General features: G+C 37.8%; 1 pseudogene; it reads right to left on the bottom strand.

The window, feature by feature from the left end:
- Positions 1–12,497: 12,497 nt before the first annotated feature.
- LOC103730963 lies at positions 12,498–13,999 on the bottom strand (annotated as a pseudogene).
- Positions 14,000–20,595: the final 6,596 nt, after the last annotated feature.

Genomic DNA, 20,595 nt, shown 5'->3' with positions numbered 1-20,595 from the left:
TTTTTCCTAATACTGCTTATAAAGTAGATCATCCTTCCCCCATTGTACCTTGCTATTGTTGGTTGGTTGGTTGATCCTATATGCCACAGATCCAGAGCTCTCCGTTCAGTATGACGTCTTTGTTCTTATGCTAATATCATACCACTTTAATTGCCCTCCCTCTGTAGTATCATTTACAATCGGAAGAGGGGAATGCCTCCCATTTTGTCCAACTTCATTTCTAGCAAGGCTACAAGGGCTACAGCTTGTGAACAGAGTACAGAGCCACTCAGGGTGCAGAGGAATCAAGACACAATGGGCCGGTTCTGACCTACCAGGGTAGTAGGCAGGATTTTTTAGCTTGGGTTTCTTATGGTTACATAAGAATTTTATAATTCTTTTAACTATTTCTGTGGAGTGGGGATGCCATTGAGATTATAACAGTATATTGAATCTGTAGATTGCTTCACAGAATGTAGGCATTTTTTTTACAATATTAGACCCCCAAATCAAAGTTAGGAATAAGTTTGTATATCTGTCTCTAATTCAATTTCTTTCATTAATGTTTTATAGTTTTCATTATGCAGATCTTTCATAGCCTTGGTTGAATTTCTGACAGAATTTATTCTGTATTTTGCTATTGTAAATAGGCTTGCCTTTTTTTTAATAGGTCATTAGTAGCAATACAAATGCAAATGAGTTTTGTGTTTTTAAATTTTTATTTTTGTTTTACGTGTGTGTCTTGCCTGCATGTATATAAGTACACTAATGTCATGTAATGCATTTGGGGACAGGAGATAGTGTCAGATCTCCTGGAACTGGAGTTATAAATAGTTGTTAGCCACAATATAGGCACTGGGAACCAAACTTGGGTCCTCTGGAAGAGCAGGCAGTGTTCTCAACTACTGAGCTACCTCTCCCACCCAAGTTTTGTATTTTTATTATTTTCCCCCAATGCTTTACAGTATTTGTTCTAAGAGCTTTCACATGAATTTTTAAGATTGTCTACATATCAGATTTCAGAAATATTTAAGAGCCAGAGGTGGTGCATGACCACAAGAAACCAGTTTTCCAGGCAGCTGGGAAGTTACTCATATGAACTTACTGCAATGATAGCATCATGCATGAGACCCACACAAGATCAAGTCAGACAAAATTCCACCATAGAAGTGGGGAAGTTGGCAAGAAGCCCCAAACTTAGCTATTGGCAACTGATAATTACTGAGAGAGGGAGAGTAGCTTTTCATTAAGAGTGTGCCACTACATAGATTAACTCAACTCTACTGGATGAACCCACAGTGAAGGACACTTGAGGACACAAATTTGGCTTGATAACCCTTAATATATATGACAGTGTATCTGAAATTTGGCAGGAAGGCTATAAGAGGGTACAGATGGGGAGGGAAGTCTAAATATGATACAAGTATATTCTATTAAATTCCCAAAAATTCAATAAAAGTATTTTTTTAATTAAAAAAGGAAAACAAGAAAAATTTTTCCTGCTGGGCATGGTGCCATATGCTTTTAATCCCAGCCCTTGGGAAGCAGAGGCAGGTGGTTCTCTTAGACAATATAGAAAAGTAAATTTGGAGGTTTTCCCTTTTCTTTAATTTTTTGAAAGAACCTGAAAATTGGCTTTAGGTCTCTGCTTTTTTATTGGCAGAATTTACTCAGGAAGCCATCTGATCTTGGGAGCATACACAAATGTTGATTCAATTATCAACCTTCAGAATAATTTGTTCAGTTTTTCTATTTTCCATGTTCAGCATTGGTAGACTGTATGTTTTCAGGAATTGATTTATTACTTTTACATTACTCCATTTATTGATAAATGATTGACCACAGCAGCCTCATGATCCTCTGTATTCCTGCGGTGTCAGATACATTGCTTCCCTTATCATTTATGATTTAATTTCAAACAAACGAAATTTTTGTTTTCTTACTTAATGAAGAAAATGTCAAATTTATTTTTTTGCATAAAGAAAACTCTATTTCATCGATATCTGTGTTGTTTCTTAGTTGCTATTATTTTTGTTTATACTTTGATCTTTTTATTAGTTTGGGGATTAGTTTGCTGTTCTTTTACCAGTTACTTAAGGTTTCAGTGTTTATTTCTTCTCCTTTTTAAAATATTTTATTGATTCTTTTAAAATTTAATGCAATGTATTTTAATCATATTCAGACCCTTGTTAGGGTCTGAGACTCCATGGGCTTCCCAGGAAAACAATATGTACAAGCACGGAGATGTAATTCAAGCAAAGTCTTTATTAAGCCAGCTAGCTGGGGTCGACCGTCCTCCCAAGACACGCAGGCCTGGTTAGAGCAATCGACCCTGAAGCAACTTCAGGCAAAGTTTATATAGGATTTTCACAGCCGTTGTACCAGAGCCTGTGCATTTTCACACAACCAATAGCTTTAAAATACCTAACCTATAGATTTAAGCTAATTTATGTGTGTCACCCTCTGGGTGGTAGGTGTCAGTTTCCTGATTTCTGTAATCTCTTATTTACACAAGCGTTTCTGACTGCTTTCTGTTATCTCTCACATGCCTATGTGACTTATCACGGGTCACGCCCTGGGGCAGCAGCCCACATCCTGTTAACTATCTCCGGGCGCCCTTACGTCTCAGTCTAGCCTTGTACCAGAGCTGAGTCGCTCTTACCCAGGAAGTTATAAGCAATGAAGTAATTAAACTTAAGTACTATTAAATTCTCTCTCTCTCTTCAATCTTTGATTTCCTCTGTATTTTTCCCTTATACCCTCTTCTTCAGAACTCGCCCCCATCTGCTCACAGACCCACCCCCACCTCCTTACCCACCTCTACTTCCTGTCTTCTACTATTTTTAAGGCCTATAGAGTCTAGTCTGTGTTCCCCAAATGCCCTTGTGTGAGTCCATGCATTGGAACCTGGTCAATATACCTGGCCTCACACCCTTAAAGAAAACTGACTCTCCCTTTCCCAACAACTATCATCAGCTAGGACTGGGACTTCTTGCCCACCTGCCTGCTCCATGCAGGGCTTTTGTCTGGCTTTGGCTTTCATAGGTCTTGATCATACTGTCTTCAGTGCTATGGGTGGCACTTACCATTTTAAACTTCTTTCTCAGGAGCGCTTTTTGTCCCCTGTAAGTTTTGACGTTTTTGTAATAGATTTTCTTTGCTTTCTCTTGATTATCTTTGATCACTAGTTGTTCAGAAGAATGGTGCATAGTTTTCAGCTATCTGTACATTTTGCACTTCTTCCGATTGTATTGGACATTAGTTTTCCTCAATTTATTTTTTATTTATTTATGATTTTTTTATTTGTATTAGTGCATTGCCTGCGTGTGGGTAAGTGCACCCGTGTCATGCAATACCTATGAAGGTCACAAGAAGGCATAGGGTTCCTTGGAACTGGAGTTAGGGGCAGTTGTTATCTGCCATGTGGGTGCTGGGCATCAAACCCGGGTCCTCTGCAAGAGCAGTCAGTACTCAACCACTAAGCCATCTCTCCAGCCCTTGGTCTTCCTCAGTTTATTAAGACTTGTTTTGCCAGTAACACTTGATGTATCACGGCAAATGTTCCTTATGTTCTTGAGAAGAAAACATGTTCTGCTTCTTGTGGATCATTTTTTGTAGTGCCCACTTAATCTAAAGTATAATTCACGCCCCATGTTTCCTTGTTGATTTTTGATTGGGTGATCTGGTCTAGGTTGAAAGTAGAATATTCAGTTCAGTTGTTGGCAGGCTTTGGTGTTCCCTTGGTGATCTTGTTTTTCCCAGTTCTACAGGTTCTTCTTAAGCTTTCATAGCTATCTGTGATTTGGAGAGGCAGTCATCTTTACCAGACTTTGTGGACTGGTTTCAATAAGGAAAGGCTTCCCACAGGAGAAAGAAGAATGCAAAGCCAATACTCATGTATGAAATTCCAAAATAAAGCATAAATATAAAACATAATAGGGAAATAAAATAGGAAAACAAAATCTAATATTTGAAAGCAACAAAAATATCTGTGAAGGCACAATATGGCATTGTGGTGAGAGGGTGGAGCATTGTGCTATCACAGTGAAGCATCAGGATGAGATGGTGGACCAGCGATGTCATAAGACAACATCGTGGTAGCATCATGAACCTTATGAGGGCTCATCTGGCATTATATTACTTGATCTATTCGGAGTTAATTTTTTACATGTATTTATTGTAGGGGGTGCATATATACTCAAGTAACACTATGCTTGTGGAGGTGGGCAAGGAGCACAAGTCCGTTCCCTCCTTCCACCGTGTACATTCTTGGGATTGAACCCAGAACATTAGGCTTGGCAACAAGTGTCTTTACCTGTAGCTATCTCACTGGACCTGGAGTGATTTTTGTGCTGGTTGGGGATAAGGATCTATTTTAATTCTATGTGTAGATACCCAGTTTCTCAGCATCAATTTGTTGAGCATGGTATCTTTCTCCAGTATGTATTTTTAACATCTTTGTCAAAAATCAGGCAGCTACAGTTGCATGCACTTATATCTAAGTCTACTATGCTTTTCCAGTGATCTACATGTCTGTTTTTGTGCCAGTACCATGTTATTTTTTATTGCTATGGCTTCATAGTGTAGCCTGAAATCAGGTATGGTAATGCCTCCAACAATTCATTTTTTTAGGGTTGCTTTGGCTATCCAGAACTTCATGTTACCCTGTGAATTTCAAGATTATTTTTTATTTATGTGGGGAATGACATGGGAGACTGGAATTGCCTTGACCTTGTAGCTAGAATAGTCATTTTCTCAAGATTAATTCTTCCATTCCATAACCACAGGAGGCCTTTGCATTTTCTAGTCTTCCTCGCTGTCTTTTGTGTGTTAAAGTTTTCCCTTTAGAGGTATTTCATTTCCTTCATTAGGCTTATTTCAAGGAATGTTTTTAGGCTCTTCTGAGTGGAAGTGTTTCTATTATTTCTTTCCTGGTATGTTTGCTGTTTGACTATAGAAAGGTTAATAACCTTTGTATGTTAATTTTGTAGCTTGCTGCTTTGCTGAAGGTTTTTATAAGTTCTAGGAGCTTTCTGGTAAATTCCTTAGAATTGGAATAATTTTTGACCTTGGATCTCTAGTATAGAGAGTCAAATGTAGTAATCTAAGTATATTATCAATTTTATTCATTAAAAGTTAATTTGTTTTAACAATTAATTATGTGTATATTATTTGATTGTGATATGGTCTTTTGAGCCATTACTTATGATAAAATGATGAAATCCAGCTAAGATGTCCATCACACTACAAATTTATTTTTTGTGATGAGAATTTTAAAAGCTTACTTTTGATAATTTTGATATGCACAATGCATTAGCTGTGGTATTTAAACAGTGCAATAAGCTACCGGAGGAAGTTCCTCTAGTCTAACTGCGTCTTTGCATTTCTTGGTCAGTGTCCTCCCTGTCCCCACTATGCTTCCTCTTGCTCAGGCTCAGTCACCTCCTTTTCTACTCACTCTTTCTAGGAGACTGAGTCCATGCTGAAGTGAAATGATGTAGTACATACGTATCTTCCTGTGCTTGGCTATTTTGCTTAGAAAAAAGTTCCATTCATATTGCTGCAAATGACAGTTTTCTTCTCTTTAAGCATATATAGTATTTCATTGTGTGCACATGCCATATTATCTGCTGTTGTTCCATGGGTAGATACTTAGGCTGCTTTCCTAGCTTACCTACTGTGAACAATGCTGAAATGAACATGCATGCACAGCTATCTCTTAAGCACACGAATTCTACTTTTTATATATCTAGAAGTACAGCTGATAGAACTTAGGCTACTTCTGGTTTTTCTAATTTGAGGAACCTCCTTACTTCATCCCAAATTGTCTATAGTAATTTATACTCCCATTAAATTCACATGATCATTTTGCAATGTGTTAAGAAATAATTAGTAGATGTTCAGACAATAAGGGAAGACTGTGCTGTATACTGACTAAATGGGAACACTTCTTTTCCAGTGCTTTAAATTGAAGTATAATTATGGTTGGATATTAATTCCATGGATGACTTAGCACACTCCTGTGATGTCTTTGTACTGTTTACCCACATTTTGTTTAAGATCATCACAATCTTAAGCTTGCTATTTCCTACCTAGCTGATTTTCTCCCACTTTCCACTTCCACATGACTCTGAATTTTCTACTCAAACTTCACCTTCTCTTATGAGCATTTCCTTTTCACCCTGTCTACACCACTACCACCCACACCACCATGAATACCCTTGGTCAGACATATCAGTCCTGATTTGTTCTTGCACATCACCTGCTATGCTGCAGGTTTAAGATGGATGTATTTTCTATTATCTTCTCCACTAAGATCTCAATCTTATGAGAATTCTTTTATTCATCATCATATCCTCAGTGTTCAGTTTCTAGAATAGAAACACTACTAAACCATCATTTCTTCAAGAAATGACTGTCCTGAAAAACAGTGTCAACCCTCTTATATACCATTCCAGAAATACATGAGGTCAAAATGTACAAGCCCTTGTGGTCTGAGGTATCTTCCCACAATTTCCCTAAAATATTCAGTAAAATACAAAAAGGCATATAAATATAACTGTCCTGGAAATGAGTGTTTCTTTATTTCCATTTGTTTCATTAATTATCAATTAGCAAAGCTCAGCTAATACTTAACACAAAATACAAAAGACCTTGAACATTCTGGCCTCTGACATTTGTCCATGAAGAAGCTAATATTTATGTCCTAGAACATGGAATTTATACAACCAAAGCTCCATGATGTCATGGAGCCAAGATACACCTTAAATTTTCCCTGGACTATTAGAGATGTGTGTCAGATGATACATTCCAGAGTTGAGTCTAATGACTCATGTCTATAAGTCCAGCACTTGCAGGCTGAGGCAGGAGGCACAGAATGAGTTTAAGGTCAATCTGGGTTGGTAGCCAGCCTAGGCTACAGAGAGAGATCTGGTCTCAAAAATAAAACCTTTAAGAGCTAAAGTCTGTAGAATATATGCAGGGGGAGATTAAGGGAATGTGTTGATGGGGGAAGTTCCAAATACCATCAAATTGTCTGAAAAAAATCACAAAAAAATTCATTAAAATTTAAATATAAGGGGCTGGAGAGATGGCTCAGCAGTTAAGAACACTGACCGATCTTGCAAAAGACCCAGGTTCAAAACCCAGCACCCACATGGCAGCTAACAACTGTCCACAACTCCAGTTCTTAGGGATCCGACGGCCTCTCCTGTCCTCCATGGGCATTGCACAACATGGGTGCACTTACCTACATGCAGACAATATACACATACACATAAAATAAAAACAATAAATAAAATATTTTTAAAATTTTAAATATAGGAGTCAACAAAAAGGTAATAAAAGTAATATCTGCATAACTGCTGATTAAAAGCAATTTGTAACTAATTTTTGAGCAATAGTAATTAAAAGATCATGGTACAGGCATAAAAACTGAAATAACTATCAGTGGAATAGAATTGAGGAAATATATATAAGCTACTTGATTTTTTGACAGAGACCAAAAGGCTACATTGGAGAAAAGACAGCATAATAAATGACACTGGTCAAACTGGATAGTTAGATATAGGAGATTGAAACTAGATCTGTGTCTATCACCATGCACAAAACTCAGGTCCAAAGAGATCAAAGACTTCAGTATAAGACCCAATACCCTGAATCTGATAGAGAACAAAATAAAGAGTATGTTTGAACTTATCAGAAAAGGAAAGGATTTTCTAAACAGCATCCTGATAGTGCAATCATTAAGACCAAAAATTGATAAATGGAACCTCATGAAACTAAAAAGCTTCTGTACAACAAAGGACACCAATATTTGGATGAAGAGGCACCCTATAGAATGGGTTACACATCTAGCAGAAGGTTAGTATTTGGAATATAAAAAGAACTAGAGAAATAGAGAAATTAAGCCTCAATAAAACAAACAACCAAATTAAAAATGCAGCATGGAACTGAACAGAGAGTTCTCAAAAGATGAAATAAGATAGCTGAGAAATAATTTTTTAATGTTAAACATCCTTAAGGCATCAGGGAAATTAAAATTAAAATTACTCTGAGATTTCATCTTACCCCAAGCAGAATTGTTAAGATAAAATTTGTTGACAAATGCTGGAATATATGAGTGGAAAGGGAACACTTATCCACCAATGATGGGAGTGGGAAATAGAGGAACTACTATGGAAATCAGTGTGGCAGTTTCTCCAAAAGCTAGAAATAGATCTGCCACATGCTCCAAGCTGTACAACTCTTGAACCTTTACCCAAAAGACTCTATTTCCTACTACAGAGATACCTGTTCATCCATGTTCATTATTCTATTTACAACAGCCAGAAAACAGCCTAGGTGTCCATCAACTGATGAATGGATAATGAAAGTACGGTGCAAATAAACAAAGGAATATTATTCAGCTGTTAAGAAAAATTCATAGGTAAGTGGATGGAGCTAGAAACAGTCAATTCTGAGTGAGATAACCCAGACCCAGAAAGACAAACATTGAATGTTTTCTCTCATTTGTAGATGTGAGTTTTGAATCTGTTGACACGTGTTTCATTTGGAAAACTCATAAAGGTCAGAAAATTCACAAGGGACTTTGTGGGATAGCTTTAGTTGTTGACACTCCTGGATAAAGGGAATCTCAGTTGAGGAATTTCCCTCATTGGATTGGCCATGTCTGTAGGGCATTTTCTTGTTCGTTGAGTGATGTGGGAGGACACAACCTACTGTGGGCGGTGCCACCCCTGGGCAGGTGGTCCTTTATTATATAAGAAAGTAGGCTAAGCACATGCAAGGGGATCAAAACTTTAAGTAGCATTCCTCCATGGCCTTTGCTTCAGTTTATGCCTCCAGCTTCCTTCCCTGAGTTCCTACCTTAGGCTCCCTCAGTGATGAACTGTGACCCAGGAGCTGTAAGATAAAATAAACCTTTTTCTCCCCAGATTGGTTTTGGTCAATGTTTTGGTTACAGCAATAGAAAGCTAACTAAAGTAGGGCCATGGAAGGGGAGAGCTTCCAAGAGAGGGAAGAAATAAACCTGTGGTATAAAGGGGTAAAGGGCAATAATGAAACAGGAAGGGTTAAGTGGTTTGGGGAATGGGAGGACAGGGTAGAGGAAGAAATACAGTGAGGGATAACTAATACTAAAGACCTTTTGAAAAAGTCATATTGAAACCTACTATTGTAGAAACTTCCTAAAACATATACATACACTTATATAAAAGTGATGATGCCAAACTTGAATCATGTTTTAGCATTAAATTTGTTCCAGACAATGGCATAAAATGTTGACAAAATGTTAAAACATTAAGAAGTATGAGCACTGAAACGGTAGAAATCAGTTGCATACATTCTATGTTAATGGATTAAAAGTGGTAAAAAAGAAAATGACCTAATCTAATGCAAAGATGATACAGAGAGAAAAACAACATAATAATAAAGAAAATACACAAAAAAGAAAACTCAAAATCTGATCACATCATAAGAGATGAGAATTCCTTACAAATACAAACAGGTCTGAGAACATCAATGACTGAGTAAGAGCATGCTGATTCCTACATGTTTCTCATGGAAATTAAAGTGATAAAAATAGTTTTAGAGGTTTTATAAAAAATGCAAGGTGGACATTTGCAACGTTTGATAGTCATATGCATTAACATATCCAAAAATACAGTGTTAAAGTACTCGAATCTCAAATAAGATTATGGTTTTTTTTTTTTATCTTAGCAGGTAAAAGTTTCAAAAATTGGTAGATGAGATTGACTGCTGGACACCGTGGAGGGCTAGAAGCTGCTTCCATGTTATCTAGTGGAACATAGAGTCATCATAAGAAAATACAGACTCTAACTGCAGAGTGTGTGTCCCTGGATAGGACGCATATTAAACCTCACCCACCCAGGGCTCAGGGACCATGTGGAAATGAGAGCAGAAAGATTGTAAGAACAAGGGTGGTACAGGAACATAAGGAGTCTTCCGTTTCTGAGAACTTGTTCAAATGAACATACAGCAATGGTGGCAGGGTGCATAAGGCCCACGTAAACTTAATAAGACAAAAACCAGCATAGAACTAGGGAAATGGGCAACAGGCCCCATCCTTAGCTGAGGTACTATTTGTAACTGATCGCTCTGGGTGATGGAGAGTTTATCTTCTTTAAGGGAGTGATATTAGATAAGCTGAACAGGCTCTAGTGGATGAACTTAGACCAAGGGACAGCTAGGTACACAAACCTGACTAGATTGGCCTTAACATATATGATAGAATATATGATATCCTGCTAATAGGTTCTAGGGGTTACAGATAGAGGAGGGGGTCTAAATATGATTAAGATGTATGACGTACACAAATTTTCAATTAATATATATTGAAAGAAAAGAAAATAAAGACTCTATTTCAGAGAGAGAAGGAGAGGAAGAGCTTCAGAAATCCACAAAGGAAGTAAAGAACACCTGAAAATGTAGATAAAAAGATGAGGGATTCATCACTAAGCAGTAAGCCAGACACGGGTCCAACTACACTGCTGTTTAGCAGGGGTCAGGGAGCAGAATCTGATCCACAAGTCCCTCCTGTGGACAAGGCCCTTGGAGGCCTCATATCCTATCATGGGTTTGAATGAGACTGTAATTCCTCCTTCAGATGAATCGAGAGTGGATAGAAATTCAGTTTTGCCGTGCCTTGTGACCCAGAGGGAAATTGCTAGGTACCATCTTGATAGATAACATATTTTTTAAAAGATGGCTACCACCAGAGATGAAGAACAGGGAACAGACATGGTTCTTGGGTCCTTTACCTGGCAGCACACCTCCAGGGAAAGGGAAAGCCCAGGAAGGTAGTTGTAGAAATCGTGAAGTCTGACACTAACAAATGCAAGGGTGCAGGTGCTTAGGAACATTGGATCGACCAAGAGAGTGCATAGGGGGAAGGCAGCCCTTCCTTTGGCTGACGAGAAAGCAGATCTCATCAACTGAGAATCATCCAAAGTTTGATAGCTTTCAGCCTCATAAGGTGTGGTTCAAATATTTATCTGTCTCCTGGATTATTAGATGATGATGATGATGATGATGATGATGATGATTATGATGACGATGATGATGATATATCTGTCTCCTGGTGGCCCCAGATGAGTCACCACCAAAGACAAGCTTCATTTTGTTAATGAAATATAAATGTAGCTTTTAATTCTCTTCCTTGCATCAAATCTTTTAATAGTTGCCCTGTGGATAAAGCGTGTCTTCACATGCAATTTCTGTGAACTGCTTCCACTTGACACCATCTGTCACCACTTCACCTTCCACCATGTCCTTAACGCTTCATGAATGTAATTCTCCTTTTATTCCTTTTTCGTTTTGTGTGTGTGAGCCCAGCAATTCTCTTGTCTCTGCCTCCCACCATGCTGGGATTGCAGGCCAGAGGGGCTATGCTTATACTTGGGTTCTGGGGATTCGAACTCTGGTTCTCATGGCCTGTGCACCAAGCACCGTTAGCCACTGAATGCTCTCTTTACCTTGCAGTTTATTGTTATAAGCCATACTTTCATTGTGGATTCGAATTTAAAAGCTATGATAATTATAAAGACATAAATTACAATACTTTAAATATTCTTGTAAACCTTCACATATACCAGTTTTTACATCGTATCGGCATATTTGGGAATCAATTCAGTTTTCCCAGATTCACCCTTGTTCTCTTGTGCATTAAGTCTAGACCATCTTTGCAAAAAAAATGTGATAACCTTGAACACATCTGCTTTATCATTATAGTGTTCACGTCACTAGACAGATTGAATCCACACCTGTCTGGACAAGCTATTTGATTTTTCTAGCACTTAGTTTTTTCATCTGTAAATTGAAAACATTTTATAACATCAACATAATAGATATGGTATAAAAACTAAGCATAGAGTTTCCTATATTTTGAAATGCTCAAAAATTCAATAAAAATAATGATAAAGATCATGAGGTGGGCAATGTAGTAAGGTGGAAGAGGAGATCTGGAAAGGGTCTGAATATGATGAACATACATATGAAATTTTCATAGAATCAATAAAAATAAATAAATATAGAAGCTAAAGGAGATTGGTGACCAATTCCTTGAAGTCAAATGCTAGACCCACATCTACTTTTCTTTGTGAATATATGGGTGATCAACATTTTGGATCTGTTCAGACAAATCATTTGCCAAATAAAACAAATGGCATCACTTTATTAAGTTGTTGTCAGGATAAGAATGTTTATGTATGTGATGAATTTACATGGGGTCCTTAAAAATAGTAAGTATAAATTATTATTTGCTACATAATAAATAAATTAAAAGATCTTGACATCTGCAGAAGTTCCATAATAATAATTATTACTATCACTTGATGGATTTCTAGAGGTCCTCTCATTATATACAAGTATATAAAGGTGAGGGTTAGTACAAAGGAGTAGGATTTCAACTCAAGCAACCAGTTAAGCAGCATGTGGTAGATACTAAATATGACACTGGTAAGTAAAATCCTTACAGGACTCTTGAATTCAAAGAGATTCTATGAGCATAACTTGATGGTGACGTTCCTCGGGGCCTCCTTTACATCTCTTTTCCTCAAACTGTAGATGAGGGGGTTCAACATGGGGATCATTACTGTGTAGATCACAGACAGTACTTTATTCTGCTCAGTAGAATAGTTGGACTTAGGCATCACATAAATTAAATTAATAGTTCCGAAGTAGAGAGTGACTGCTGTGATGTGGGAGGTACAGGTGAAGGCCTTCTGGTGGCCTTCAGTGGAGCACATCTTCAGGATGGTGGTGGTGATGTAGATGTAGTAAATGCCTATGACAAAAACTGTGATCACAATGACAGAACCAGAGAGATGGAGGGGAAATTTTCAATAATGGAAACATCTAATCAGGAGTGTTTCAACAAAGGGGGAAAGTCACGGAAAAAGTGATCTATCTGGTTTGATCCACAATAGGACAGACTGACTAAGCAGCTGGTAAATGATGAAGCATTCACACAACCTCCAACATAGGAAGCCCCCACTAAGAAGAAGCAGACTTTGGTAGACATGTGTGGAATAGAGCAAGGAAGAGAAGATGGCCACATAGTGGTCACAGGCCAGCAGAAAGCACGCAGCAGTTCCAAACAACTCTACAAATCAGAATTGGGTTTCACAGGCAGCCATCAAGATGGCCAGTCCATGACAAAGGAATCCTATCAGCATCATAGGTGTGATGGATGAGGAAAAGGCAAAGTCCACAAAAGTCAGATGGCTAAAGAACAGGTACATGGGGGTGTGGCACTGGGGTCAGCTTCTTATTAAAGTGATGATGCTGATGTTGCCTACTAAAGTGACTACGTACATGCCTAGAAATATCACAAAGCAGATCACGTGACGTGCAGGATCCTGTGTCAACCTAAAACGATGAACTCTGTTATGGTGGTGTGGTTCTCAGCCTCCGCCCTAGGAGCAAAGTGTTCCTATTGAAAGAAATAGGAAAGCTATTTGTTTAATGTTTTCATTAATACATTCCTTATTTTCTTTTATTCTTCCTCAGACTCATTAATAGTGATCTCCTCCTCTATCCAACCTGTAAATATTAGATCTCAGGATTGGGGGTTTTGTCTCTTTTTCTTTGCATAAAAGAACATCATGCTCTGACATCTGAGTTATATTCTTTCCTCCAAGTAATATTTATGTCAAGTACTGCTCAATCATTCATTCCTAACAAAAGGTTCCTAATTTCAGTGACCTCTTGGAATTCCCACCATGGTCAGTGACTTATTGGACACTCACAAACACCCCACATGCTGTCTCCCCCATATCAAACTGATCCTTTTCTTTAACCGTTTCACCTATACTTTAGGAAATAACCCTCCGTTAATCAGAAACCTCATTTCTGCACCTTGGGAGTCTCCCCAGCCCCATTCCTTGCTCTCTACCACATGTAAAACATCTTCTTATTTGTATCATTTATTTCCCAATTTTATCTCTTCATCTCCTGTTTTCATTACCATCGTGACCATTTTGTTCACGGCCCTGGTCATTTTTCCTCTATATTTTGTTTATTGTTTACCTTTTATCTTTCTGTATTTCCCCTTATATATTTTTATTTGTTCTTTGTATTTTTATTGAATTCTTGTGTATATCATCATCATATTCAGCATCTTAATCATCTTTATATTCCCCACCCTATCCACACTCTCCTATAGACCCCCCTTCATGCATTCTGTTATTTATGTTAAAGCTTATCGAATCAAGTTAGTGTCCCCAGATGACCCTCAGTGCAAGTTTATCCACTGATGACTAGTCAGCCTATGTAGAATACATATTTTTCAACAATATTCCATAGTGATTGCTTAAAATTGCTATTAAAAGCAGAAGATGCCAAGATGATTATTTTAATTCTTTCATTGCCCTTCTCAGATCTTCCTGATGAGCCATAACTTCACTATCACAGCATATAGTATCTTTTCTGCCTTAGCCCTACATATGCCTTTATGTCTCTGGATTTGTTCATCCATCACTCTCGGTTACTGCCCTGTCCATTATTCTCCTAGGTGACTTCTCCTCATCCTTCAAGATTGCTTTCCCTACAATGGTGGCCTTCTCTGATTCCTAAAGATGACTCTGGTGGCCTTTCATTGTGTTGCAGGCGTCCCATGTGAAGATGTCTCAGTTGCCTTTGTGGGCACTGAGTTCTGGTAGATGGCTTGTTCGCCTCTAATTATCCTCAGTAGTATTCTCACCAATATGGCTTTATCCCTTTTTTAAAACAAATACACAGTTCTTGGGATAAAATATACTGAAAAGGTTTTCATAAATGCATGTGTGGTTAATATAGTGAATAGTTTCTGACATGCCAAATATGAACATAATTTGCAATGCTTTGTCAGAAAACTGGTTAGAGAGAAGAAAGACAATGAAGGCTTATTCCATGGAAAGTGCCCCAACGGTAGTAGGAGTCACACCTTGTTGCTTATTATTTTGAGACAGAGTCTCACTATAAAAGTGCCCAAGCTGGTCTTGACTTCATGATCCGTCTTTCTGCCTCATCCTCCTGAGTGCTGGGATAATCAGTGTGAGCCACCACACCCAGCGCTGTCACAAGTCTTAAACTGTGTGCTGCAGCCTCATGTGCTTGCGTCACTGAATGTGAGGCAATGGAAACTTTGGAAAAAAGAGTTTCTGAACAGGCAATGACTAAAACTTAATTCAAAATCAAACATGTAAAAATCCAAGGTGATTCTGGCAGTGCTCATCCATGTTCCATGACACAACTTCATTGCACCTTTGATTCTGAACACACAACATACACACTTTACAGTGAACACGCCGACATACCATGCAATGCCAATGAACACTGCCTGAAACAGCTTGGCTCATATTCAACACCGATGCATGGTATGAATTTCAGTGCTTCTACCGTTTATCCAAAATGCCCCACTCTTATCAACTACAATGGTTTAATCACAGCGAAGAGAGACTTTTATTTTCCTACCATCACTGCTCGGCATATATGTATCACATTAGTCTGTCTTTTGATTTTATCATGCCAGAATGTGTGATTTACATGTATGTGCTTGGTGTGTATGTCTCTGTGTGTGTATACAATGTGTGTTTGTGAATGTAGGTATGCAGGTGCCATGGCATATGTTCAGAGGTTGAATGATAATTTCAGGTGTCAGTCCTTGCCTCCTATCTTGTGTGAGACAGGATCTTTTCTTGTTCCTTAACTGCATATGTCAGACTAGCTCGCCACTGACCTTCAGGAGTTTCCCCTGTCACCACCTCCCATCCTGGTAGGAGCACTGAGATCATAGGCACTTACACCATCACACCTGGCTTTTATGTGGGTTCTGGAGATTCAAACTCAGGCACTCAGGTTTGCGTGGCAAGCACTTTCACACACTGATTCAATTCCTCAGTCCCAAATTTATGATTTTAAAATGACCATTTGAGTCACAGATTTGAGTTTCTTTTAAAACGTATTAAATAAATTGAGGCTTGGGACTAGGACAGAATTTCCAAGAATTTCTGAAGTGGCCCTAATCATGATTCAGCCAGTCTGTTGTACTGTGTTTCAGCTTTAACAATTATAAAATCAAAATATCAATCAATTCTTAAAAATTTCAAAAATGTTCTGGGTGCTGCAAATCTTCAGCCAAGATTGACTCTTTATGTGAAAATAAACAAGCACGTTCATCTCATCATTCTGCAAACTTGCTTTCATCTTTAAAATTTATGAATACCAAATAATTGTATAAAAATTAATTTCCTTATGATTTATTGCGGATAAATGTTCAATTTGTATATTACATGTGCATACATATGTATATGTGCCCGAAGTAACAAAAATGTGGGGAAAGGGGCAAAAAATGGGTCCCAATGGAAAAAGTTTGAGAAGTCCTAGTATAAGTGATGATTTATTTTGTTTGTGAATAGAAATTATAAAACACTATTAGAAAAATAAAACTAGAAAATTTCAAAAGGAGGTGGAGGCTTCCAGACCACTGAAGGCTTACTCATGTGAGCCTGTGGCACCAGTGGCATCAAACGTGGGACCCGTGTCAGCTCAATTAAACAAGGGCCCAAAGGGGAGGTGAGAAATAGGTGGCGGGCCAGCACTACATAGAAAACTATTTGAGAACGATTGCTGGCAGATTAGGGAGAGTATGACTTACATATGACCACTGGATGGGCTGACTAGATGCCAGTGGATGCATTTACACTGAAGGACATTTGGGTACCAACACCTGAATGAATAGGTCTCAGCGTGTATGGTAGAGCACATAGGGTTTGGCTGCAGAAGAGAGGGAGGCAGGGATGGGGGAGATGTTCTGGATACGAATGGGAAATGTATGAAATTTTAAAAAGCTCAATAAAAATATGGAAACCTTTTGAAATGTAGCTATTATTTTGGTATATTACTTTTTAAATATTTTCACCTTACTCTCTTGTTTTTTAGACAGAGTCTTTCTGAAACCCCCAGTTGATCTGGAACTCAGTATGTAGACCAGGCTGGCCTAGATCTCACAGAGAGTCATCTGCCTCCTGGGTACTAGGTTTAAAGAGATGTACCACTGTTCCCAGCTCACCTCACATTTTAATATGCTTTTTAGCACATGACACACATACCTGTTTTTGAAGCAAGGTCTCGCTAATGTATCCCAGGTTGACATAAAACTTACAATCCTCCTGCTTCAGCTTCCCAAGTCCTGGATTGCAGGCATGTGCCACCGTGCCTGGCATACACATATATACATATGTGTCCATATATGGACATATATGCACATATATCTATATATAATGCTAATATTTTAGTTTAGATTGCAATATAAGAATGTGTTTACATTATAACCACACACATAATTTTGAGATTTATATGATAATGCACTAGGTAAATAGCCATTAATTGGTCACTATTCTTTTTGCACATTTACCTTTCACAACTTTTAGCTATCAGAGCTAGGAACCCCAGACTTGAATCAAACATCATGGGAATTGTATGGCAAAATATGATAAATTGAAATGATAATTGTATTCTCCTTTATTTATCTTAAGGTTTTAAGTCAAAAGAAGTATATTTAGTGATCCAAGTATGTTTATCACATGTGATGGCATGCTAATCTAAATTGATCCCTAACGTTCATTGGTTTGTGGATTTGTCTTTTGTTGTGGCTGTTTTTCATTTGCAAAGCTGCAATGTATGGACCCACCCCAAAGGGCATGTGGGGATACCATTTTCCTGGATAGGTCTCATTCTTTTTGACTGAAGAGTATTTTCCTTGCCTCTAAGTAATCTTCATAACTGAAATATGTTATGTAATACTTCTCAAGCCTGTTAGCATGATACTCACAGAGCTTCTTACTGTCCCTCCAATCACTTTTCTAAATGCATCTCCCAATGGCATATGCTTCCCTGAAAGTTCATGTATCTTAAGCGTTATATTTCAGGAAGCTATGATTTTTTCTCATGGTCACTAGTTACAATATTTACATAAATACAATTTTTGCTAGCAGCATTATTGCAGTTCTTGAGGATCTAAACATTTACAGAGTAGCATTTTTCTCTTAAACATTTTCAAATTTCTTCCTTTAGATTAAACATTGAGTTTCTTTGATGGTGGGACTAAGGTCTCTGGCTAAGTAAATGGTGGAATGCAGTGAATCAATAATTGAGCACCTGTAACTCATTCAAGAATGTATTCTATTTATTCTTTCATGGATCATCATTAAGTGGAAGTTAGTCTCATAATAACTTTAGTCATGCTTTCAATTATTTTATGCAGAAGATAGGTTGCATCATTACACTCGTGATAAGCAATTGCTAAATTGCTAATGTATGCACATAATTAGGCATTAAGATGTGTAATGATGGCATTAACACTAAAGTAACCTGTCTACCTGTCATACCTCTGCTACTGCCTTTTTCTGAAACTAAACATCCATAGCGCCTTTGGTCACTATGACAGACTGTTCAGATCCACTGAAATCTTACTTTTCAGACTCTGGCAGTACTTGAGTCTGAAGGGGAAAGCCAAGCACTGAGCAATGATGGTCCTCTTTGCTTTCTGTTTCTATTACAGTTCATTAGAGCAAGCTCACTTTAACTGTGATACCATTAAGAGTTGGTCGGTGCTGACTGCAGGGTGTTTTGGAATGGAGGTAGAGCCAATGCTGTGTCTCACATTTTCCAGCTGTGTTAACTCATGTATGACAGCTAAGCTCTTTGGCTCTCAGTTTTTGTAGTTATATAATAATACTGTCTGCCTAATATAATATAATATAATATAATATAGTACATATAAAGGCTATTTTGCCACACATAAGGGTTAAGTAACATTTTTAAGTAAAAATGAAGCATCTACAGACTTTAAATAATTCAGTTTTGAAGAGTAGTATAAAATCACAACATGTCAGGAGATCTTACCACAAATCCACAGTAGGTAAGTACGGGCTCTGATACCTCCATAGTACTGAACTAAGCCATTCATATATGTACTATGCTGACTGATTTTTGCCCTTTCCTTCTTCTCCACTGGACATGTAAGGTCTAGAATTCTCCACTGGCTTTCACGCTTGTCACCCTGACTCAGAGACTCTAACCACTCAAATATCCTAGCCCTTAATTATTCAGTCACCTGTGATATTTGTAGAGGATAGAGAACTGTGAGCCTAAGCCAACCAGACACAAGGCTTTCTCTTCTAATTTCCTATTCATTGCCTTAGCCCCTCAAACACAGCTATGGTTTTCACTACCATAGACTATCTAAATTACCCACAGATCCCCTTGGCAGACTAGGCTAGCTGCCTGGAACAACATTGTGCCTCCTCTGTGGATAACTTGCTTTCTATTGGGGTAAAAGATAAAACTGATAAAAAGCAGTTCTTTAATTTTCACTTTCTCCTTAAATGAATGAAAATCAAACTTGATCAAAATCCATGTTCTTGCCTTTGAGAAGCAGAATGTTTACAGTGAATGCCAATAAGACACTATAAGTAGCTGTGTTTCATTTACTTTTATAAATAACTATGGGTTATTCTGCAGTATGAACCATTGAGTGGACCCCACTGATCATAAAACATAGTTATAATCTTTTGGTGGATGTGGGTGTGCAGGGTAAGAGAGAAAATAGGGTTCTCATCAAACATGACAAAGCTTTGGGGGCTACTGTTGTTTGTCCCTTTGAGAAAAAATGTCCTTGGGCTTGTTATACAAAATGACTTATGGAACCAAGTTACTCATTAAGATATGGCTGGCCTTCCCCAGGGAACATATACAGACCATAGTATGCTTTAAAATATTCTATCCCTTCTATGCTGAAAGTGTCCATTCTTGATTTCTTAGAGGAATATCCAATGCACAGAACAGATAACTAGCATGCTTTATCATCCTTAGTATGCTTTCAGAGCACTTTCTGATAAAGCAGTTTTTCAATCAAATTGAAAAGGAGCATTGGAATTTACAAACAGAAAAGGAAGAAATAAAATTATTGCTTTCTTGCTTCTACAAATTATGTGGTTATTAAATAAATAATAAAAATTATTACTTTCACTTGTTCTTCATTTTACTAAAGAGAAATAAAATGATTCTAGAATTCAGTATGGTAGTAAGAAATATTGGTCCTATTTTAGGTATCTCAGACCTGTTTCTTCCTGCCTTTTGGATAAACAACTTAAGAAGCCCCGTTGAAGCATCTAAGCACCAATGTTCCATTGTTACAGTAGTCAATATGCCATGTACATGAAGTACTTGATTCATTAACTGTAATATGCCCCATCCCTTACTGAGAGGAAGTATGAGAATAACAAACCATGAGATGTACATACACATAAAAGAATATTATTCAGTTCTTTAAAATGAAATTATGAAATTCTCAGGTACATATATGGAACTGAAAACAATCATCCTGAGTGAGGTAACCCAGATTCAGAAAGACAAGTATCATGTGTTCTCTCTCATAGCTGGATGCTAGCTGTGGAATCTTAGATACACATGTTTCAATTTGAAAATTCAGAGAGGTCAAGAAACTAATAAATGGCCATGGGTGGGGGAGGTTTCCTTGGAGGACTGGTAAAATGCAGTATTATGAAGGAGGAAAGGGGAAACTAAGAATGGTCAAATTGGGGTGGGAAATGG

The sequence above is a fragment of the Nannospalax galili genome, unplaced genomic scaffold (genome assembly GCF_000622305.1).
Source record: "Nannospalax galili isolate Female #2095 unplaced genomic scaffold, S.galili_v1.0 scaffold1654, whole genome shotgun sequence".
Lineage (NCBI taxonomy): Eukaryota > Metazoa > Chordata > Mammalia > Rodentia > Spalacidae > Nannospalax > Nannospalax galili.
The sequence above is the reverse complement of the archived record's forward strand: the minus strand, read 5'-3'. Positions and strand labels throughout refer to the sequence as shown.